This window comes from Salvia splendens, chromosome 11 (genome assembly GCF_004379255.2).
Source record: "Salvia splendens isolate huo1 chromosome 11, SspV2, whole genome shotgun sequence".
Lineage (NCBI taxonomy): Eukaryota > Viridiplantae > Streptophyta > Magnoliopsida > Lamiales > Lamiaceae > Salvia > Salvia splendens.
The window spans coordinates 30,658,449-30,682,151 of NC_056042.1; the positions used below are offsets into that span (position 1 = coordinate 30,658,449).

Sequence of the window (23,703 nt, forward strand, 5' to 3'; positions counted from 1 at the left end):
TTGGCTGTCTTTATTTCCCAACATTCTTTCCTCAAATAGGGAATCCAACCAAATTTATACAGTCGTTAGATAAACTTTAAATACTTGCTTAATTTATCATTATGAATTAAGAGGCTCTGGCTAGAAGAATTGAACTTGGTAGAAACTAATATAAAAATAGTTAGAGAATTAAAAAATCTCTAAAAACTATTTTTTAGGATTGAAAAATGTTCACATTAACGTTGATAAGGAGGGAATAATTTGATATTTCTTTATACACAATTACAAGAATATGTCGGTTGAAAGTGAGTTATCATATTTCATTTGTAGGAAACTAACTAATTAAATTACATAACTGGGATAGTTATAAAATTAGAGATAAACTATGCTAATATATTACGTCATTATATTAAAAAGTTTAGCCGTCACCATGCCATGTCACAATTCATGATGTTGCATTTATTATCATCTCTTTTCTTTTCATCTTAGCAAACCAAAGATAAACAGTAGTAGTATTGTCTTTTCTTTTCATCGAAAGATAATTAATCAAGTAGTTAGAATTTGTTTGAGAATATAGCTATGTGCGATTGAATTTAGTATCCTTCCAGCAATTCTCAAAATTTTAAGATATTGAATCTATCCATTAAATACTATTGTTCAAGGGTTGTAAACAGTTGAAATATGGAATGTGAGTCATCCGGTTGACATTTAGAAACATTTAATTAGTCGAACCAAATACAGTCCTCATGAATTTCTTGCTTAATTTATCATTATGAACTGAGAAAAGATTTATCTATATCCCGTCTCCTATTCTCTTCTCTATCCTTTCTTTTCCCTCCTTCTCTTACGTCAGGATGAACTTGAATTTTTCCAACCATAACATTCATAACATAAAGCGGCTTTCGGGGTAAGATTGAATCATTCACATAGAAATTAGAATAAAAATAGGTAGACAATTATAAAAATCTCTCACTTAAACTAAATAAATTACATAACTTTGTTAATTACCACATTCTATTATACAAGTAAGACGTTACAATGCCTCGTCATAATGATGTTGCATTTATTTTAAGAAGACTATACTAGATACACTAAAATGATAAGTATTACTATTATCTTTTCTTTTATATCTTAGTCAAACAAAAAACAAAAACTATCTTTATCAAGGAAAGAAAATAAAAAGTTGTTAGAATTTTATGAGAATACAGTTAGTCAAACAAAAGACAAAAACTATCTTTATCAAGGAAAGAAAATAAAAAGTTGTTAGAATTTTATGAGAATACAGTTAGTCAAACAAAGATAAAAACTATCTTTAACAAGGAAAGATAATAAAAAGTTGTTAGAATTGTTTGAGAATAGAGTTAGTCAAACAAAAGATAAAAACTATCTTTATCAAGAAAGTTGTTGAGAATACATGAGTAACTATGTGGAATTGAATTTATTATTCTTCCATCCATTCTCGGAATTCTAAGATATTGAATCGATCCATTTAAATAATGCTTATTATCCCTTAACATGTTAAGTACAAACTTAGATGTTAAAGTAATGAATACCCCATTCAAACAGCAATAATAAGCAAAAAAATAGTAACAAGCGTGAAGATGTGTTACCGAATCATCAAATCCATGTTGAAGGTAATGATAATATTCATAGGAACCCTGGATTAAAGAGACATGGCAACCAGATACTGCAAGTTCATTGTGATTAAGGAACGTCAGCACCAAGAAGGCATGCAGAGCAAATTATAATCAAGCGATGGACAGAAACGCAACGAGCAAATGTAAGGTTCCTAAAATTTTACCTCCACTGCTTGGAATACCATGATGAACATCTTTTAGCAAAGAGGAGCCTACTATAACAATGATATTGATGTTAAACAAACTTCGGTAGTAAGAAAGAAAAGCCTCACCAAGTACTTAAAGTTATATGATTAAATTATGTATACCCTTTGGATTTGATTTGCCCCTAGTGCTGTGCTTTATTGGCGATAAATTTATTGCATTAGCAATCCTCAAAAGAGGGCGATCAAATTGCAACCCTAGCCTCAAGTGAAGGGATCTTCGAGCTTCAACTGCAATATGTGATGTATTCAAGAGTCAATACTATCAAATCTGACATCAACTGGATCAAATGAATTTAGTAAATTCTGTGACAAGGTTTTTGACATTCGAATAGCACCTAGCATATCTAAGCTAGACTGGTAAAGATTGTTTTGCATTTATTGACAGAATATGTGCCAGAGCAAAGCACTCTTAAATGATAAGACCAGAACATTCTATACTATATTCACTCAACCGTTCCATCTTGCACATTAACAATTCATTGAAGGTAAAATGGGAAGTCATATGATCACTTTTAGCCATGTCAACCCATGAAATGCAGAAAGAATGCATGTGATAATTTTGATAGTTGATAAGATAAATTGGAAGATTTGGGATAAATCATAGATTTCTTCCCGGGCACACTGTCCTTCAGAAGTTAAGGGCTACCTTGCTTCATTTCTGTCTCCCCATAGCTGAGCTCGTATAACAGTGATTGGGTGTAGAAAGCCGGGAGGCATGAAGTGGTATGACCTTAGCTGCAGACACATAAAGCCCCTTCACTAGCATATAACTTTAGGAGAACAAAAAACACATCGTAAACTTAAATATGAATTGCACAATGATTGCCTAACGCACAAAACTCTCCAGGTTCTTGCACGTCAGTGTGTGTGTGTGGCGGGGGTTCATAGCTCGGTGCACGCTGTTTGTTTGTGTGAAACGTGTCCAAAAGTGAAGACATGCATACATGCATCTGTATCTGTAAGTCTTAAAGACAACACCCTGTATCCACTTTCAATAGATCAAGTATTCCGAGAAGGCGTATAGTATGTGATCATCCTACCTGTAGCTGCTGTGTTAGGAGATCTGGCAATATCTTGCTCTTTAATGAGTGTAGCTGATCAACTAATCCAGGGATAATCAACTTTGAGATAATATCTGTCAACCGCAGATCCTTTGTACAATAGGATAACACTTCTAGTTTATGATTATCAACCAGCAGTTTAGCTTCTCCAAGTGCTGGAAAGCAGAATAGTTTTTAAAACAATTAAAATCGATTCCTAAAGATCTAAACATATCTATTATCAAAGTAAGACATGATTAATACCCTTAGTGCTGCTAAGCGACACTCAAATATAGTACTCCCTCCGTCCCAGGAAGTTTGTCCAATTTTTCCATTTCCGTCCATCGCACAAAGTTTGTCCCATTTCACTTTTTACCAGTTGTTACGGACGTTCTCCGTAACGAGGCCGGATGGCTAACTTCTCGGAGAGATAAGGTGATCAAACCTTCGACGTGCTCGAAGGAAAGCTCTCGAATTGCTGATTTTCGGACGTTCTCCGATGAACAACAATTTGGAAACGAAATATGATATTCTTGTTACTCAAGACAAGTTGTGGAAAATAATATATTCATTGAATTGATTGAATTCCCTAAAATGATAACATCCTATCCCTATTTATAATACTAGAATACTAGCTTAGGGAACAAGAAACAAATATACGAAAAGATATGTAAATCCCTAATATATCTAAACTAATTAATAATGATAATACTCGTATCAGCCTCATATTCCACTAATTCATTCCTCCTCACATTTTATTATAAAACTAATATATAAAAGTAGGCTCACATTCCACTAACTTTTTCAACTCACTTTTCATTACATTTCTTAAAATCCGTGCCGAGTCAAAGTGGGACAATATTTAGGGGACGGAGGGAGTACTATTTAAACTACAATTCCTTTACCTGGAAAGTATTCGGCAATCGGAGAAGCAGGTTGTTACGATCCCTACGGACCCGCCGGGGGCAGGGGATACATCTGAAGGGCCAGGCTCGGAGGTGACGGCCCAACCGCCAGAGGAGGGGGAAGAACCGGCTGGAGTGCCGGCGGACACTGGAGAATCAGAGGGCCAAACAGGGGAAGTCACCAACGTGGAAACGGCCCGGAGGTTGAGGCCAAGGAGGGAGATCAAGCAGCCGGAGCGTTATCATGACTTCGTCACCAAGTAACGAGCCAGCTGCATGACGGAAGGCGTGAGAGAGAAGAGGATTAGGATTCTGTTTTTTTTTAGGTTTGAATATTTTGTTAAGTTATTTCCTTTGGTTTTGTTTTATTAATTATTTTATTGGGTCGAGCGTTTTATAAGCTCCGTCGGGTTTTCTTTGTTGGTTCTTTCCCAATGTATAGGTTAGGTCAAACCAACCCTAGGGTCTAGATTATTATAAATAGGGCATCTTCATTATTTCAAAACTTATGAATGAAGAAATATTTTGCCCACATCTCTTGTGCATACAAAAATTAAACCTACTCGCTGCCGACGGAACGAGTTCCGCGCCAGCTTCGTGTTTGATCGCCGCCGATCCCAGAATCCGGGACGCCGGCTCGTGTGTGTCCAATCTTGGGGGGGGAAAGGTTTCATCGTTAAGAGAGGGAGCTCTTAACACAGGTTTAACATTACTTTTAGATCCATTAAACATGACGCTGACTATAATATTATCTGCATTCTAAGCAGGAAAACAACTCAATAGATATTCGTAAAGGACAGATAATCAAATTCCACATGATCAGTAAATTAATATCAATGAAAAGACAAATACCTCCTCCACAGAGTTAAAGGATGCGATATCCTTAGTTTCTGATAAAAAAGTATGAGCAGGTACGAGATTTTGCGAAGGAGTCTTCATCTGATTCCAATATAACAGCATTAACGGCATTTTCAGGGAGATCCTCAGCTGCAGGATCCAACTCGAATCCATGAAGAATGACAGGCTGAGGTCCACCAGATGAAGGCCTATCTTGGGTTTCAATGATGTATGCAACTTGTGGGTCTCGAAGTTTTCTTTCCGCGGCTGTAATAGCCTGTGCATAGGGTTCAGGGTTCAGGTAAGATGGAACGAAAAAACTGTAAGCTCAACTCTTATCAAATAGGAAAAACGTAGGATAAAGCGATTCGCAAATTTAAGATTATCAACAAGACAGAAAGATCCCTGAATTAGAGCACCCGCAACGCGGGCCGCCGGCGTTCCGCGTGCCGTTCCGCCGGAACGGTTTCGCCGCGGAACGCGTTGCGGCGCATGGTTTCGTCCCGGTTCCGTTCCCATTCCGTGTCGGGTGCCGACGGAACGAAACGCGGCACGGTCTGTGCCGCCACGCGCTTCGGCGACGTGGCGCTCCCCGCGGCGTGCGTGAGTCCCACTCGCCGGCCCGCGAGTGGGACACGTCACATGCTGACGCAATAATTATTTTTTTTTTAAAAAAAATTTAAATTTTTTTTTATAACGGTAATATTACCGTTTTTTAACTTTTTTTTATTTTTTTTTATTTTTATTTTTATTTTCTTATTCTATAAATACTCCTACTTCATTCTCATTTCACACACAACCAACATCATTTCCTCTCCAATTTTCATATTCAATCTCTACACAAAATGTCCGGCGACGGCAACTACGGCGGTGACGGCTCCGGTGGGTGGGATCTCAACGCGTTGGGCGATTGGCAGACCATGTACAACACACTTGGTGGTTCCGGGTCGTCGACGCCGGGCACCCAGGGGGTTGCATTTCACACACAACCAACATCATTTCCTCTCCAATTTCCTCTCCACTTTATTTTTTTTAAGTTTAAGTTGTAATTTTTTTAATGTTGTGTGTTTTTAAATAAAGTGTGTTTATTTAAATTGAATTGGGTTGGAAATAAAAATAAAAAATGAAATTGAATGAATAGTAATTTAAGGAACGGTTAAGGAACGGATAAGAAACAAAGGGTTGCAGGTTCCGTTCCTTAGTTAAGGAATGGAGTAAATAAGTACAGTGGGGCCCTCAAATAGTGGTTTAAGGAACGGTATAGGAACAGCGTTGTGGATGGCCTTACACACCACTATGAAGATTAGCAATAATTAAATGTCATGTTTTTACTATCTATTGCAAGTTTTTTAAGTACATATTCAATTGATTTTAAATATAATTTGTTGCAATACCAAATGCATTGGTCAGGGAGAGAAAAAGAGAGAGAGCTAGAGCTTCACCATTTGCATTGTCTGACGCATAATACAAGGGCAATTTCAGAGGAAGTTCGCAACAAACTAAACAACCTCTCTCCCAGACTTCCTTCGCGGGCTGATCCACATAAACGACACTGCTAACTTTTTCCAACTTATATGAATTTCATGTGCTTGATATGAAAAACTGAAGATCACGCTCACTACTGCTACTATTGAGATCCAGTACAGCTCCAATCAAAACCGGATCTTCACGGTCATTACCATACTGGGCTTTCCTAAAACTCCCAACAGCTGAAATAGCATCACCTGCGACCTTTTCTGCCTTTGTTCCATCCTTATCGTGAACAACCAATGCTCCGATCACTTCAAAGCCCCTCGGAATTAGGCTTCTGATATCATCTGTAAGTCAACATATGCCACAAATTTTAAGCATTGCAATGTAGAAATTTAAACCCATCATCACCAATTTAAGCATCATTTTTAGTTACAAAATTGGAACAATTTATACAAATGCACGAACAATTAGATCATCTGTATTACTCCAACTCCAGTAGTTAAGAATTACCAATTAAAATGTAACTTTTGTCAATAATAAGCGTTCAACATACACACACCAAAACGCTAAATTTGCGGATTTAACTAAAATTTGGTCCTAATTCAGAATCTTCATTGAGATACAAAACCAATTCAAGGTTTGCAACGTAGAATCGAGATTGCCTAATTCCATAGCTAGGTCAGGAATAAACTTGAAAGGAATTGAAAGGAATAAACTCAAGAACAATCAAATAACTACAAGAGCAAGGCAAGAACAAAATCAATCGGATAAAAACTATGAAATTAGTGCATCATCACCAAGAATTCTACAAGAAAAGTTTAGCTACTCATGTTCATAAAGGAAGCCATGTTCAACATAAAGTAATCCAACAAAAACATGGAATAAAGATACTAAGTACTCCTGTGAGATCGATCTATGGAGTGAAGCTTCAATCTTCCGATGTGGACTCTTCAATCTTCAATTCTCTCTCTCAAAGGTGTTCTTCGGGGTATGTGTGTGTGTAGGGGCGGTAGGTAGAATGTGTCTCGAACCCTAGGCATTTTTTCTATTTCATCCACTTCAAAAATCGCGTTTTCAGCTTTCAGACGCGTCAAGCTACAGTACCCGGCCGGGTTGAATTATTGTACTGGAAATTAACCCGGCCGGGTCTCCTTTTCAGACTCCTTGCTGGCCTCAGGCTCTACCCGGCCGGGTTTGATTATTGTACTGGAAATTAACCCGGTCGGGTCTCTTTTTCAAACTCCTCGCTGGCCTCAGGCTCTACCCGGCCGGGTTTAATTATTGTACTGGAAATTAACCCGGCCGGGTCTCCCCATTTTCTCCTCTTTTCAGCTATCCTTCCTAGAACACTCAACAAAACACATAAAACTCGAGAAGATAGAATAATCGGTTAGATGAAGACAATTTCAAGTGATAGAATTGACATTTAGCACTTCAACATACCAATTACACCTATGAAAATATGAGTTTGTCACAAGGGGAGTAATATTTTTCTTTGATTTTAAAATACGATGAAATGTCATAATGTGTATGCAATAAACTGTGATAAAAACAATCCTAATAGTTACGCAGAGAACTGTGAAATCAATCAGTTTAGATTCGAACTCGGAAATGGCAAATGGACAGAACATTAAAATGGACAAAGATTAGCTATAAATCAGAATCGAAGCCAAAAGCTTTGACAAACACATGTGGAAGTTGTCTGCAAGCAAGATCACGACAGAGTCTACTTTTATGATAAATATTTGTGAATTATGATTGTCACAGCATCAATGCCAAACGCAATCGACAAAAAAAGTTGGTTTCAAATCAGAATCTAAATTACGAAAAGAAATTTATCTTCAATTAGGAGTCCAAATTACAAAGAAAGATATCAAAAGGCTTTTTATTGATGTTTAGAAGACACATCACACATGCATTCAAATAAAACAATTAAAAAATATACTTGTATTGAATACGTAAATAAGTAATAATCCTAAAATTAAGGGGAAAAAATTATACACCTACTACTTTTTAAAAAAAAGCTAAGGATTTCCTCTCGTCTTTTTTTCTGAATTCTTACTGATAGAAATCCATGGATTCTATTTAAAACCAATTGGTGATTCCATCTTAAAATCAATTCGTGATAAGAGAAGAGGCCAATGAGACTTATATAGTGGATTAAGCTCTTTGTGTACACCGATGTGAGATATTATTATATTCATTTTTATGTTTCAATTGCCAACACCTCATTTTTATGTTTCAATTGTCAACATCCTCTCTCTTGTATGGTGGAATGTTTCAATTGCCAACATCCTCCTTCTTATATAGTGGATTAAGCTCTTTGTGTACAAAGATATGAGATATTATTATACTCCCTCCGTCCCGGGCTACTCGCTCCTTTCCTTTTCGGCACGGAGATTAAGGAATGAGTGTATAGGAAAGTCAAAAATGACGGCTGTAGGTGAAAATTTTTACTAAAAATGGAAAGAGTGCAAGTAACTTGGGACGCCCAAAACGGAAATAAGTGCGAGTAGCTTGGGACGGAGGGAGTATTCATTTTTATGTTTCAATTGCCAACACCCCCATTTTTATGTTTCAATTGCCAACACTTACTATTTGCTTCTTAGACCCAATCTTTTTTCGATCGGTTGGACCACTAGCCAAAATTTTTCAGCCCAGTTATACTGATGAGTCAGTCATTTTTTTCGGTTTCAACCCATATATACTGCTGGGTCAGTTAAATATGACCCACAGTCGGCGACCCGCTCTGATACCATGATAGAAATCCATGGGTTCCATCTTAAAACCAATTGGTGATAAGAGGAAAGGCCCATGAGACTTATATAGTAAATTAAGCTCTTTGTGTATACCGATGTGGGATATTATTATATTCATTTTTATATTTCAATTGCCAACACCCTATTTTTATGTTTCAATTGCCAACCCTTACTATTTTGCTTCTTAGATAAAAAAAAATTAAGCCATATTTGTAATCATATTACTTTCGCAAGAGTGAATAGTTTCAAATTTCAATTGCTCCTAATTTACAAAGATGGTAAAATGAAATACTACCATTCTACAATACTGCCAAATTAACTTAGGAATAGATAGCCATTAAAATGTTCAAATTCTTCCAAGTAGAATAAAATGGCCATCAAACAAATCAAAAGTTTGATGCCTATGTCAGCCTACCTAACTTGATACAAAAACAATCCTTCATTAGCATAGTTTCTTTGGTAAAATGGTTTGAGCCTGCAATTTCCCAATAAAATGCCAAGAATTAAAAATACTACTACTAAACAGTATAGTTTCTATTGTTTAGTGAGTTAAAGTGGGAAGAATAAAATACGTGAGATTAGCAAGGTTGATTTTTGTCCAATAGGGATACGACGACACAATTAACTTGGGACAGATGGAGTTAGATTATACCTTTCGAAAAGGAAATGTGACGGTTCTCCAACAGCACAGCTTCCACGACTCGCTTCTTCTGCAACGATAAATGAAACATGAAAAAAATCTCATATTCCCAATTCATACATGTACTTCAATGTAAAAATACCCACGGAGCAGTGTACCTTGATCGAGTTTCACGCTTGATGTATGCTAAATTTTCGATCCCGTTGCAAAAAGTATCCGCGTCAGGGGGAACCTCTCTACCCATGCTATCAACCACTGATTTATGGGGAGTTCTGATTCCAATGCTTAGAGCATTTCCATCACTATTCCGGATGCTAGAAACCACCTCACTGCCATGGCAGCACGTATGGAGGATTTGAGGCTCACGGTCGAGGGACCGTGTTTGCAGGTACCTATCCCTGGTCAGGAATGCTGTGGGGGTGTGAATCGAGTACTCTGAAGCACTGCTGCCGCATTCTGCACAGAAATGCGACTGGAGATGCACTCTACGCGAGCAGCTGAACAAGTTGAGAGTCGGCTTCTTCAACTTTGAGGCGCTGTTTGCTAGATTAATTCTTAGCTCGACATTGTAGCCTAGGATACGTTGAAGCACGCCTGCAATCACTTTCCATGACTTCTCAGCTCTAGAGACGTGATCAGGGTGATCAAACTCGAGATCAGCCACTGCCACACCTGAAATACGTAGAGCGTGAACAGGTACAATGTGGTGAGCCATCTTCGAACATTCCAATGTACTAACTTGAGTAAACTCCAAACAATGAGTGAAGTGGATCACGTTAAGATTACCTTGGATTAGACGAACAGACACCAACTTCCCTCGTTTCTGAAGGAAATTTTTGACAGAACTGGATTCGCATATTCTGGTGGCTCTAATCCAAATCAACTCCAAAGTTTCGACTTCATATTGAGTAGCATTTTCACATGAACTTGTCACAGGATGCTTCCAAAACTCATCCGTTGACATACGATGAGATTCGCCCTCTGCAACCGCAAAAGATGACTATGCGTCTAATGTGAAAGAAAAAACCAGTAAAGAGTAATTTCTTTCCATGTTTACCTTGAGCGTGCAATACTTTCGAGCTCAGTCTCGGAGCATCCTCATCATGTGAAGCACCTGCTGAGCTGAGCTGCAGAAGAGCTACAGTGAGCCACATTGTCTGATCCTTCGATGTTCTCAATTGCTTATCAGTCTCGTAGAGTATCTTTAGCGCGTGTCTGAGTTGCTCTAGTTCAGCTCCGGCTATTCACATAAAAGAATTTACCATTACTGAAAGTACAAGATTTCTTCGTTCTGATAAATACTTAACCGGTGGACAGGAACATATTCGTAAACCGAAATTAGAGCCATTAAAGGGTCAAATGAAACCCATGCCAAACAAGTCATGCAGCAGGAAAGGTTTCTCAAACCACATGGCCTATCTTTCGTCCACAAAAAGCAACCTACATTACATCTTATAGTAGAATCGAGCAAGAATTTTTTTTGCATTCGCAACTCAAGCTAAAAAATGATAGGATATTACGATAGATTAACAGTTAATGAGGAAAACCAAGCTATTCATGTCGATCATCATGTAAGTTGGCTATTGAGGGAAGGAGGAAGAGTCGAAGAACATACATTTTTGAGTCCAAAAAGCTTCCTATCAATCTCGCCATCACATTTTCCAGCTAGAATGTCCGTTATGAGACTGGCCAATTGTGATATAAGTTGCAAAGGATCTATTCTAGATGCTATCAACTCCCTGACCTTTTTTATTGTGTTTGAGGCATCAGAAGACAATGCTAGGTTAAGTAAATCAAGCAATTCAGCATCGGAGATGACTCCATTCTGCAACACAAGACATCGAGTTAGAACCTTATCGAGCATAAAAGCAGAAATGACACAATAGTAAAACACTCACAACTTCGTAAACCAATGACATAGTGATATTCTTTGCGAGCAGACTCAACTGGTCAAGCATCGTCTCTGCATCCCTAACTGATCCATTGGATTTACTCGCTACAAAATTCAAAGCTCCTCGTCAATTTCAACACCTTCTTCTTTACATATCAAGTGCAACCTGCTGGCAATGTCAGCAAACTTTTACTATCTGAAAATTGTATCTCTGCGCCTTTGACACGATGCTGCTAGGTAGCTTGTTGAGATCAGGGGGTGACTGCAATGAAAACCACATGAGGTGGAAGCTCCTCCATCTTGTCGCGCAAAGCCACCCATGTTTCCCCTTGCAACAAGTGGCAGTCATCGACAATGTAGACCTTAAACCTCGAGAAAATAGGAGGAACATCAACATTCTTAATAAGTGATCTGAACCTACTCATCTTGTTGATTTCAACTAGATCTACTTCCTTCACATCACTACTCCTCCCCGAGAAGAACAAGACGCAATCCCGGCATAAGCCACCACGGTTTTTCAATCCCAGGAGAGAGGCAGTTTAATGCAGCTGCAAACACTCTAGCAGCAGATGTTTTCCCGTTCCCCGTGGACCATGAAAAAGATACAAAGAAGCTATCCTCCCACTACAAACTGCACTCAAAAGAGATTTCACAACTACGTTGTTGGCCCCCACCAAATCTTTGAACGACTTCGGCATAAACTTCTGGCATAGGCTTCTGGGAGTTTCTAAACAAGAATCAATTCCTGCACGATTTTGCAGGCAACCTGTCCTCTCTTCCATAACAGGAGAGGCCGTTCTTCCAAATCAGCAAGGGTTTTGGCTCCATAGGTTTCGGAGTACCCGACCAGCAGTTTTTCATCCTCGACCCCATAAGGCTCATGTCTGCACTTGTATAAAACGGCACACCACCACTCAAGCCTTCCATCGAATCATCACTTGCAGAATAACATGAGCTGACATTGGAGCTCAAAGCATCACCAGGCTCTAACTCTAGACAGTCTGTTATGCTTCCTATTCCAACTGCTTACATTTTTGATTTTCCACGACACGCCTTATCCGCTTGCTTCAGTCTTCTCTTTGGTCGAGCACACGGACCCCTATTGTGAACATAGTCACCCAAAGACCCGAGGGAGTCAGTTTGCAATACATCGCCCCATTCTCCTTGCACTGCATTCTACTCTCTTCTTTCACACACACTGTTTCCTGGTTCCTCGAGTCACGATCCAATTCATGCTCACACAGACGTTTCTCCTCATCCTCCATGAACAATCTCGAGCTTTTCAACTCAAAATTGTTTGTCATCATCGCTGCCTCCACTGCAGCCATTCTCAAATCCTAAGACAATTGCACTACTTGATTTTGTTCTCCCAATTCAGATTGTCAACCCAAAGCAGACAATCTGCTCATCGAGTTGGTGGATGGATCCCGGAGGGACCTCACTCGTCTAAGCGCAACAAAGCTCTTGAAATCGGTAAATCAACGGGTGCCGCCTCCCATCCATCAACACAACAACAAGATCAAGTATCAACACAGCAACAGAGCATGTAAACATTTGATTACTATGGAAGCACCAAATGAATTATAAATAACACCAGCCTGGAAATTCAACCAAACAAAAAAGGGGTGAGCGAATTAACTTAACTCTGTGTCCCCCACACAAAAAAGGAAAATCCTCCAAAAGCATATTATGCCATATAAAGGCTGAAATTTCAAACATAAATATCCAAACCTATGAACAAAGCTGACCAGAAAAGGAACTACAATACAAAACTAACCAAACATGCATATTATCAACTCCTGCATTAGACATTGGAGTTTATTGGCGACAAGAAAAAGGAAACAAAAGGAAAAAAAAAAAAAAAAAGTGGTCCTTCAACTTTTTCAACCGTAAAAAATGCAATCTTATTGCTTCTGCATTTTCATACACAAAATTCACCAAAAGGGCAGCAAAAGAAACAATACACTCACCTTTCCTCAGACGATAATGCTGCAAATGTCGATCATCCACGATCCCCATTTTCACCTAAAATTCAATCACGCAAAAATCTTGAATTCTGAAAGCACATGCTACACGAAGAAGTAATTATTAAACTCGAAACAACTAAATTGATAATATCAAGTGTAAGTGAAAAACGACAACTCTTGAAAAAGGAAAACATGGAAGAAAACAAGGAGTCTCAGTACCTTCAAAATGACGAACAAACACTCACAAAACGTTGTCGTATAGTCATTGAAGTCTGCAAGAGAAATTCTCAAACGAGTGCGAAAATTCCGGAAGGCCCACAAGAAACAGATGGGAATTGTTTTACTATTTGTTGTGCAGAGCTACGGCTGTGCCTGTGCATACAGCTCGGAGCCTCCCAAAACAGCGTCAAGACATGTCCTTGGACGTGGCGAAGCGGTAAAAAGCAGGAAACGCAATAAATGAGAGGGTGCGATGTGCGTGACATGTCAATAAATGGCAGTAAATATCTTGGTTATTTACTCTAGTTGAGATGATATAAAGTGAAAGGCTGGTGCTGACACCTTGATATATTTCTATGCTGGTCCTGTTGTGGAGTCGTTTTCTCAGCAGAGTTTTTGCGCAGAGCTTTGCTGGTTTTCCAGGGTTAGTATCGGAATTTCGTAGGTGATGGCTGGAGATGTGACGCTCGCCGGCGGAGCGTTGAGAAGACGCGCCCTCCGGTGGTGATCTCAATACTACAGCAGTTATTTAATTTGACCACCACAACAATTAACCTAAATTAGTATTCCCTCCAACCCCTTAGAGCATCCCCAACGCTTGGGGCCGGGCCGCAATGAGCGAGTCCCGGCCCCGGCCTTGCGTTAAACGTCGACGAGTTGCGGCCTGGGACCGTCCCGAGGACGCAGTTGCGTCCCGGGGCCGCGCCCGTGGTCCGGCCCCGCTCAGGGTTACCGACGCCCGTGCCGCAATGAGCGAGTCCTTGACCGGCGTTAGATGTTTTCGGGCCGGGCCGCAAGTCCCCTCGATTTTATTTTATTATTTTTAAATTTTGTTTGCCTGTTTATACACTTGTTGTGCTCCATTCTACCACTCTTCCACACAAACTCAATTTCATTCCTCTTGTATTCTAATATTTTCGGCTTCTATGGATTGGTTTAACAGCGACCAACGACAGATGGACGATTTCGTCAACGCCAACAACTGGCACGTGCCGCCGACGCCCGACCCAAATGCAAGGCCTAGTCTGGGGTTGCCTACCAACATGGAAATAACATCGCTAGTTAACACTAATGAGTACAACATTAGTGATATGGAGTCCGCTGAAAGGAGGGGCAAGGGCAAGGTTGCGGATAAAGAGGGGCCGAAGAAGTATAGTCCGCAGGAGACAATGTGGCTGGCCAAGAACTTCGTCAACATCTCCGAGGACGCTATCATCGGCAACCAGCAGAGCGACAAAGTGTTCTGGCAGCAGATTGCAGAGAAGTACAACGTTGGTCGACCTAGAGGGTCGTTCGAGCGTAGCTACGTGAAGCTACGCAAGCATTGGGGTCGGGTCCAGAAGGCGATGAACAAGTGGAATGGCAAGTGGACTAACGTAGTCCGGATGTGGACACAACGAGATGGACCTCGTGGAGAAGGCCAAGGCAGATTTCTTCTTAGACGGGAAGAAGCACTTCAAGTACTTCGACGTTTGGAAGCTTGTAGAGAAGAGCCCGAAGTACACCGGTGGGGCAGAATCGACGGCAAGTGGGGCGCCGAAGAGAACAAAAGTTTCCGCCGCCAGGCACTACTCTTCGAGCGAAGGAGGTCCGCCTATCGACCTCAACGTGACAGACGACGACATCTTCCTCTCATCCCCTGGTACTCAAAGTCGATCGATGGGCACAAAGGCGGCAAAGAGGAAAGCGGAGGGGAAGGCAACTACGAGCTACTCCGCTATGCCGCCGCCGCCCAATCCTTCCCTGGATAAGATATCCGACTCTATGTCGGATATGAGTATTACGTTGCGGATGGGCCAGTTGACGGAGTTGACATCGAGGGATACCTCGACAATGTCGGAGTTCGAGGTCAAGTTGCACCATGAGATGATAGGATACCTTTGCGCACAAATGAAGAAGAAGTAGTTTTTTTTAATTTTCAGGATTTGTAATTTTCTTTTTCTAGGATTTGTAATTTTCTTTTTTTCGACTGAACAATGAATTTTTCTGGTTTTAATTGTTCAACGTATTCTATTTTACGAGTAAAATAGGTTGGAGTTGTGAATAGTGCAATTTAATAGTTGTGGCCCGGGTTGGGGCCTGCGGGGTTAGAGGAGTTGTGGCCAGGGAGTCAAATTTAGGGGAATAATGACGTGTAAGGGACTTGGGGCCTGAATTTGTGATGGGGTTGGGGATGCGCTTAAATTTTATCACATTTTGGCCAGAGATTTTAAAAAGTTGTAATGGAAAGTGAGTTAAAAAAATCAATAGAATATGAGGCCTATTTTTATATATTCCAATTAGTTTTATAATAAAATATGATTGGGGATAATGGAATAAGAGGTCCACTACCAAAAAAGTGAAATGTACAAATTTTATGAGATTGTGAAAATAGAAAAAATTGACAAAATTTAAGGTATAGAAGGAGTAATTCTTTTTTACTTTTATAGTGTTAATCTCTTATTCAGTCCTTAATTAATTACACTGCAATATTTTGAAATTTTAATAATTAAAATAAACAAAAATTATATAATCAAAATAAAGAAATTACATGAGTGAAATAAATTAGAAAAAATCATAGCTCACATAAATTATACTCCTTCCGTCCAACTGAAGATAACCCACTTTCCTTTTTAGTTTGTCCTAACCGATGATTCACTACTAAAAATAGTAGTAATATATTTATCTCCACGCAAAATAAAACTACATAAAATCTTGTGCCGCCCAAGGAAGGGGTTATATTCTTTGGGACGGAGAGAGTAATTGACATCCAAGTGTGTCCAGAGTAATCTTGTTTTTTTCCTTGATGTCATATGGGACATTTGTTGGTGGATATACGAAAATGGCAAAATGGGACGATTATTAGTGGACGAAGGGAGTATAGTTTTGTACTCGAGCCCACTACTTTCGGAGATGCTCGAAGTTCCGCTTGAGTATCATGATAGATTTGGCCCTGTTGTTGTATCCAAAATGAGATCTTCTCCCAAAGACCTTTATTCGTTTCCTAGTAGTACTCCTTCTGTCCCACCATAAACAATTCACTTTCTTTTTTTGGATGCCCCACCATAAGTGAGTCATTTCTATTTTAAGCAAAAAAATTATCTCTATTACTTTATTTTTCCACCTACTTTATTCTTTTCACTCCTCTACTTTTTACTCTTCCATACTTTATTTACTTCACTTTAACTTTTTAACTATCAATTCCTTAGATTTTGTGCCAACAAAATTGGTTCGCTTATGGTGGAATGACAAGAGTAGTTGATAAGTAGATCTCGAACACATAACGAAGAGTTTGACTATTGCATTTATTTTTTCCAATGAATACTTAATTTCGTCTTTGATCGAATTGGAGTTTTGATAAACTCGTAGTTTAACAAGTGTTTTGGATGTTTCAATGTTCGTATTTTATTGTTCTATAGCCCAATACTTGAGTTTTCATCCATTATCTTCTATTTTAGTGTTTTGATGAGTTTGTCTATTTTTGTAGTCACAACAGGTGGAAACGGACGAAAAAGGAAGCAAATACCCCATGTCGGGCGTTTGACTGAAGCAACCCGGGCATTGCCACCATCAAACCGGGTGTATTCACTGGAGCCGGGCGTTGGACACGTTTACAGGACCGCAGGCAAAAAGCCCGGGCCGGGCGTTTTCACTGTAGGCCGGGCATTTTGCTTATGCGTTACAATTGTTGCATTTTTCACTCCGGGTATAAATAGGACCTAGGGTTCGACTTCATGGAGGATTCCACACGCCCCATAAGAGTTTTTAAGGTCTTGAGAGTAGATTGAAGAGACGGATAGTCACAATCATCAACAAGATTGAAAACGAAGACGATTTGCCATTCAATCCACTCTTGGGAGCATTTTAATTAGTTTTCCTATGTCCAATTCAATTTCTATGGATTATTCTTGTGAATTTGAGTTGAATATGAGTACCTAAACATTTTGTAGAGTTTTGGTGAAGACTACAATGAACGCTTGTGATTAATTTAAGGACTTTCGATTACCTTTGCTCTTGTGATTCCTTTGTTTCGTTCTTGTGTTTTTTCAATTCAATTGTTTAGCTACCAATTGGGTTTGTTGACCTAATTTGTGTAATTGAGAGATACCTAATTAGGAGTGATGAAAGAATGAACAACACCTAGATAACTTGCATTCGAGAGAAGGAATTCTAGAATGAGGGCTTGAGCCTTTTGTTTTAAGGAGTTAATTGTAAAGTATTAGAAGGAGACTTCAATATTAATGATTAATCAACGGGTTGAGTGCACTTGAGAGGGGGCTTAGCCTAGATTAGCGGCTTTCCTAGTAATCCTAGAGACTTCAATTGGGTAATCAAAGTTATTGAATTGTTTGCATAGTGTTCATTGTAGTTGGATCCAAGACTCTACCTTGTTCTCTTATTTGAATCTTATCTTTTATTGCTTACTTTTAGTTTGTTTATGTTTAGTAGCTTTAAAAATCAAATCAACTTCTTTGGATTGTCTAGATAGTAGTTGAAATCGGTTCATGGTACTTGAGCTTGCACAATTTGTCTCTGTGGGATACGATACTCTTACTTGTTTTATATTACACTAGCCATGTACACTTGCGGGTATTTCTCGTGTTTAAAATAATTCGAGTCAAAGTCTTCCACCTCACCATTGTCGTCACTGGTGTGGTCACCGAGAGCCTAAGTAGGCATAAATTGGACCTCATTACCAGAGTTTAAAAGCATTGGGGATTTTCAAAAATTGGAAAGTTGTGTGTGGGTAGTACGTATTTCTTGAATGTTTCACTAATTTCTGGGTTGCAATTGAATGAGTTGAGATTATTTGAGTCAAAAATAAAGATTTTTGAATTGTTGTGAATGGAATGGAAGAATTGAAAGAGAATAGGAGAATCAGAATATAATTGATGAATCGAAATGATATATGAGAAATAATGAAAATAGATATTCATGGTTGAAGAATGTCACAGGTCCCTTTTTACTTGTCATGCTGATGCATTTTTATTAACACTATAAAAAGACGATAAGATGTCAACTTTGTACTGAGGGGATAGAAAATCAAGTTAAAGACTTAGGATTCCACATAAATTTGGAACAATTAAGGGAATAAGAGGGAGATAGGGTTGGAGAAATTTTAATTATAATTTTTCTATGATAACTCTAATATAATGTTTACATATTTGTATATCTACCTGGAGACCTTGTGATTTTTAACTCTATTTTGCAATCTGGGAAAGAAATGATAAAAAAAGTTATAAATGAATTTATATTTACATTCGACTTAATGTTTGAGATAAATTACATATTGCTAATAAATACTCCATCAGTCCCACAATAACAGTCCTATTTAGTTTAGGCACGGATTATAAGAAATGTAAAGAAAAGTGAGTTGAATAAGTCAGTGAAATGTGAGTTCTAGTATATATTAGTTTTATGATAAAATATAAGTAGAATAAGTTGGTGGGAAGTGTGACCTATTTATCATTTATGATGGTAAAAGAGAATAAAACTCTTATTATGAAACGGACGAAAATAACAAAATATGACTCTTAGACGGTTAGCGTGGATTTATGCGCAATTCGTGAAACGTATTGGGGCTTTGACGTTGCACTGAAGTCGAGACTAGAGCCGTGCCAGAGGCAGCATAAATAGGCCTATCAGTATTGGGCTTTTAGTCGTGGTGGCTGGGCTTGTCGAGGCCGTGAGTGGGCTTGGAGGTAGAGTGGGAGATGGATCCTACTAATCAAGTAATTAACACTAATTATTTTTCTTTCTTGTGATTTTACACCATAGCGTCAATGTTCTTCCTCGGCCATATCTTTTACTATACTATTTTTTCCCAATATTTGCAGCTGGACTAAATTTACTCGGAATAGCATTATATCGGAGTTTTATTGATCTTTTAATGGTCCATGAATAATTTGTCAAAGACATTCTTCTTCTTGTCTTCTTTATTACTGTGACTAGAGAAAGAAGAAATGTAGGAAGTTTAATTTTTTCCCATGAAATTATGATTTGGGGAATAAAAAAATAAAATAAAATTCACAATTAATTATTCCCCAAAACCAAACATTAATAAAGACCCTGTTGGGAAAGGGATCCGTTAAGATTAATCGTTTTAACACAAAAATCATTAATCTCAAATGTTTTTAAAACTCTACGTGCAGAACTAATTAAAATGAGATTACACTATTATCACTTATCAGGGGAATTATTGTCTGACAGAGATTAATAGGCGCAAATAAAGAATAGACAAGAAACAATGGTTTAAACTTTTTTTTCCATGTATTTAATTTTTTTAATATAAAAAACGTTCTGAAACAATGCAATGTTATTACGGTTGAGAGCTGTGAGTACTTGCCGTTGCCGACTCCTTCAATATTCTTCATATAAATCATTTGGAGGGACGACAATTTTAATTGATTAATTGGTTTATTAATTGATTAATTATTTATCTAATTAATTTATATTCAATTTTAATTAGGGTGGACTACCTTTATAAGCCCTTATCGCAAGGGAGTAGAAAAAAAAATAACAAGAATCAGAATAAGAGACACTATTTATAAGAACTCTCAAGACCCCATGCCATGCGTTTCGACTCCTACTGTGACCCGGCCAAGAAAGAACCGACGAAAAATCTGAAAATGTAAGGCCTATTACCATTTATGGAATATTCTAATTGGGACTCCTAACGTGTAATGACCTTAAATGAAAACTGGGACGGAGGGAATATTTAATATACTACAATATTATCCACAATTAGTAAAACTATAACATAATCCAAAATTAGTAAAAATGTAAAATGAAGTGCAATTATTTATGCTTCTTAATTATTTTAACACTTATAACTGAACTTGCACATATGTGTTTGTGCTTGTTAATTCTAATGAAAACTAATGGATAGATAAACAGATATGAGAGGTTCACACGTAACACTCACTCACTAAAGGGAGTCACAATCCATAACCCCATTTATTCAAGGTTGAAAGCTCTTCTAATAATGTTATTAACATGGCTCATGTCTATGCACTTTAGTGATACTATTGCTCAACCTCCATACCATGGCCCTTCATGTTACTTTTGTCCCAAAAATAAATGTAATGGCCAAGGAAGCCTCTATCAACACTTAGTTTCTTTAAATTATACAAATAGTTAGAAATGACAAAAAGTTCTACTTTTGCAATGGTGTTTTATTGTAGTTTGGGGAAATTTCTAGCAATTTTTGTGTGGCTTTAATTTCAAGGAATTTCAGTCTGGTGTTGAAATCCAATCAAATCCAGTGGAGTATATCTATGTGATCAATTTATAAATAATGTAGTAGGATTTTAGAAATGGCCTATATAATTATTAGTATGTCAATAATTCCAAAAGAAAATGTTGATAAATTGTCCTAAATATGCTGTACAAATATACACAAATACATTAGTTATGGCTCTAAATATTGTAGCATTTCTAAATTATTCGGTACAGATATACACAAGTAGCATTAGTTATAGAGTATATTATTTATGATTTTTTTCAAGAATATCCTAGAAAACGACTTAGTATTTAGTAGTAGCTTAGATCAACCAATATAAAGGTAGCATTAATATATTATCATTATTGAGAGGCCGTCGACTAGTCTTTTCAATCAACTTTTGGATAATAATCGGAAAACAAATATTAACTGGATTTATTTAAAAATTTAAATGTCTTGTATATATGAAATTATTGTAATTGATAGTACTTTGAAAGCGAGGACGGATATTAAATTGAAAATTAAATAAATATTAATGGTAAGAGTATAATATAGCTAGGAAATGCATATTTGTATACCGATAGCCACTTGAATTACAATATAGTATAATATTAAGAATGGATCATGGAAAATCTACGTCAGAAGAAACTAAATAACTTATTCATCTTCAGTTAAAATATTTATAGTATTGATATAATTTTGCAATTTATTCCCACCATTCTATTTTGGTTCATCCCATAAAAATAATCAACTTCTATTTTCAATAACTTATACTTTTCTAATTAGGTGATAATATTTAATTTATTTTTCTTTGTGTTTCTCTTATATTTTACTAATATTTGTATATTAAAATACGTAATATTTTAATTTTATTTTAATTTTCCAAGACAAGAGTATTATTTCTATAGATTGGTGGTGACATTTTGGACAATGATTCTTGGAGCCGAAACATGTGATGTTGCCTGTTGCCATCTCCGCCAATATTTGTGTTCTATATGTTGACATAAGTCATAACCGTATATAAATATACATGATTCATTGCTTTTCACTTTTAAAATAATTAATTATATTACTATTGTTTTTGGCAAACTAAGTTAAATTAGAAAAGAGCTAGACATTTAACTTGCAAATTTACCATCTCACATCCAAATTTATCTTTGAAGTTGCAGATTCCAATATTCATCACTTATGTATTCCATTATTGATTTGTTTTTTGATGATTCCGCGAATTATTGATGATGATAAATGCTCGTAAAAATAAATCACGACACAGAGAATTTAACGTGGTTCGATTTACTGAGGTAAATCTACGTCCACGGGGAGAAATGGGGGCAGGTTTGTATTGCTTGATCTGCCAAATACAGCTTACAACACAGACTTGCTATATGATTGTTTCTCTAGAGAGATTCTAACCTCTTCTATCAGATCTAAGTTCTATTTATATAATGAACTCAGATCATGGCTTGCGTCACCACCCTAAGTCGTGGATGTCGTGTAGGTTATGGCCTAAGATCGTGGGTGAAGCGTAGGTCATGGCCTACGATCGTGGCCTGAACTGACATCACGTGGTAGTGGGTGTGTTGGACATCCGGTATGGGTCCACTAACTCCTTGTTCGGTCGAATACCGAGACCGAACTGCTTTGGTTGCCGATCTGAGAGTAGAGCTTGATGCCGACCTGAGAGCAGAGCTTGATTGTTGGCTTTTACCGAGCTGTAGGCTGAGGCCGAACTCTTTGGTAATGCCGAACTGAACTCTTGGGCTTTGGGCTGGCCGAGCTGTCACTGCTATTGGGCTTGTTTAGTACGTACCCCATCACTACCCCCCGAAAGCGAAGTGATTCATTTCGGCGAAGCGAGTCACTTCGGCATTCTGGAAAAGGGTACGGGGGAGGCTGAAGTCAGGGGACGTGCCCTGCGCGTGACTGCATTAAATGCGGCATTAAATGCGACAGTAAAATCCGGCCGTTGAATCCTGAAAAGGTGGGATATGAAACGGTGCGATGATTTGAAATCTTTTCCAAATCTGATAAATACCGTCTTCTTCATCATTTGAACACCTTTGCTATTGGCTTCTTCTGCACTCTCTATCTTCTGCGTGAAAAATTTCCTTCCGTTTTCAAAAATTTCTTCAGACTACCTTCACCTTCAAAAAGTAAGAAAAATGTCTTCTTCTTCTTCTTCGGAGTCGGGTAGCGTTAGGAAAGGGGGTAAGGGGTCTTCTAGCCGGAAAGAATCCGGGGAGAAGACCGTAGAGTATTTTCACAGTATCTTGAGTAAGGATACTGTGATATCCCTTTACGAAAAATACTCTTTTCCTGGGGGAAGGCGGTGGTACCTGACGGTGATCACAGGGCTGACTCCCCGCCGGAGGGTTACGTCACCGTGTACGAGGCCTGCTTAGAATGCGGGCTTCGTTTCCCCTCCCTTCTGCCTTTATAGATTTACTAGATTTTTTTCAGCTTCCTTTAGGCCAGGTGACTCCGAACTCTTGGAGGCACTTGTCGGCCTTCGCTGCCGAACTCCGTAGGTTAGGAAGGGATTTGTCTTTGAAGGCGATCCTTAAATTCTTTCAATTTAGAGAAAAGGGGTCTTGGTTTTACTTGATCCCTTTACAGCCCTTTAGGGCCTTTTGTAAAACGAAGTGGCCGAAGTGGCAAAATCGCTTCTTCTACTATGATAGGACCGCGGCTTCCTAGTTTTCCCTGGAGAGGGCCGGAGTCCGTTATCCGTCACCCTCGGCCTGAACCGTTGGACGAGCTCGATGGCGAGCTCAACAAGATTCCCATAGTTAGGAACAATACACGGAGTCTGAGCTCGTCAAGGGCGACGTCGTGTTTTTCGACATCTCGTCTTCGGACAGAAGAGGCCGAGGGGAGGATTTCTCTTCTTTATGCTCTACTGCTTTAACGAAGAAAATCTGACTTTGCTTTCTTGCTTTTTGGCAGTGT

At 38.4% G+C, this 23,703-nt stretch overlaps 1 long non-coding RNA gene and 2 pseudogenes across 1 annotated transcript; all 3 read right to left on the reverse strand.

The window, feature by feature from the left end:
* Positions 1-658: 658 nt before the first annotated feature.
* Positions 659-6,479, reverse strand: LOC121754777 (annotated as a pseudogene).
* Positions 6,480-9,151: 2,672 nt separating this feature from the next.
* LOC121755505 lies at positions 9,152-12,332 on the reverse strand (annotated as a pseudogene).
* Positions 12,333-12,916: 584 nt separating this feature from the next.
* LOC121755460 lies at positions 12,917-13,760 on the reverse strand. The gene is made up of 3 exons (XR_006040751.1): positions 13,554-13,760; positions 13,338-13,392; positions 12,917-12,965 (listed from the first exon to the last, which is right to left on the reverse strand). It is a non-coding gene; the product is annotated as an uncharacterized LOC121755460 (long non-coding RNA).
* Between the last annotated feature and the right edge of the window lie 9,943 nt (positions 13,761-23,703).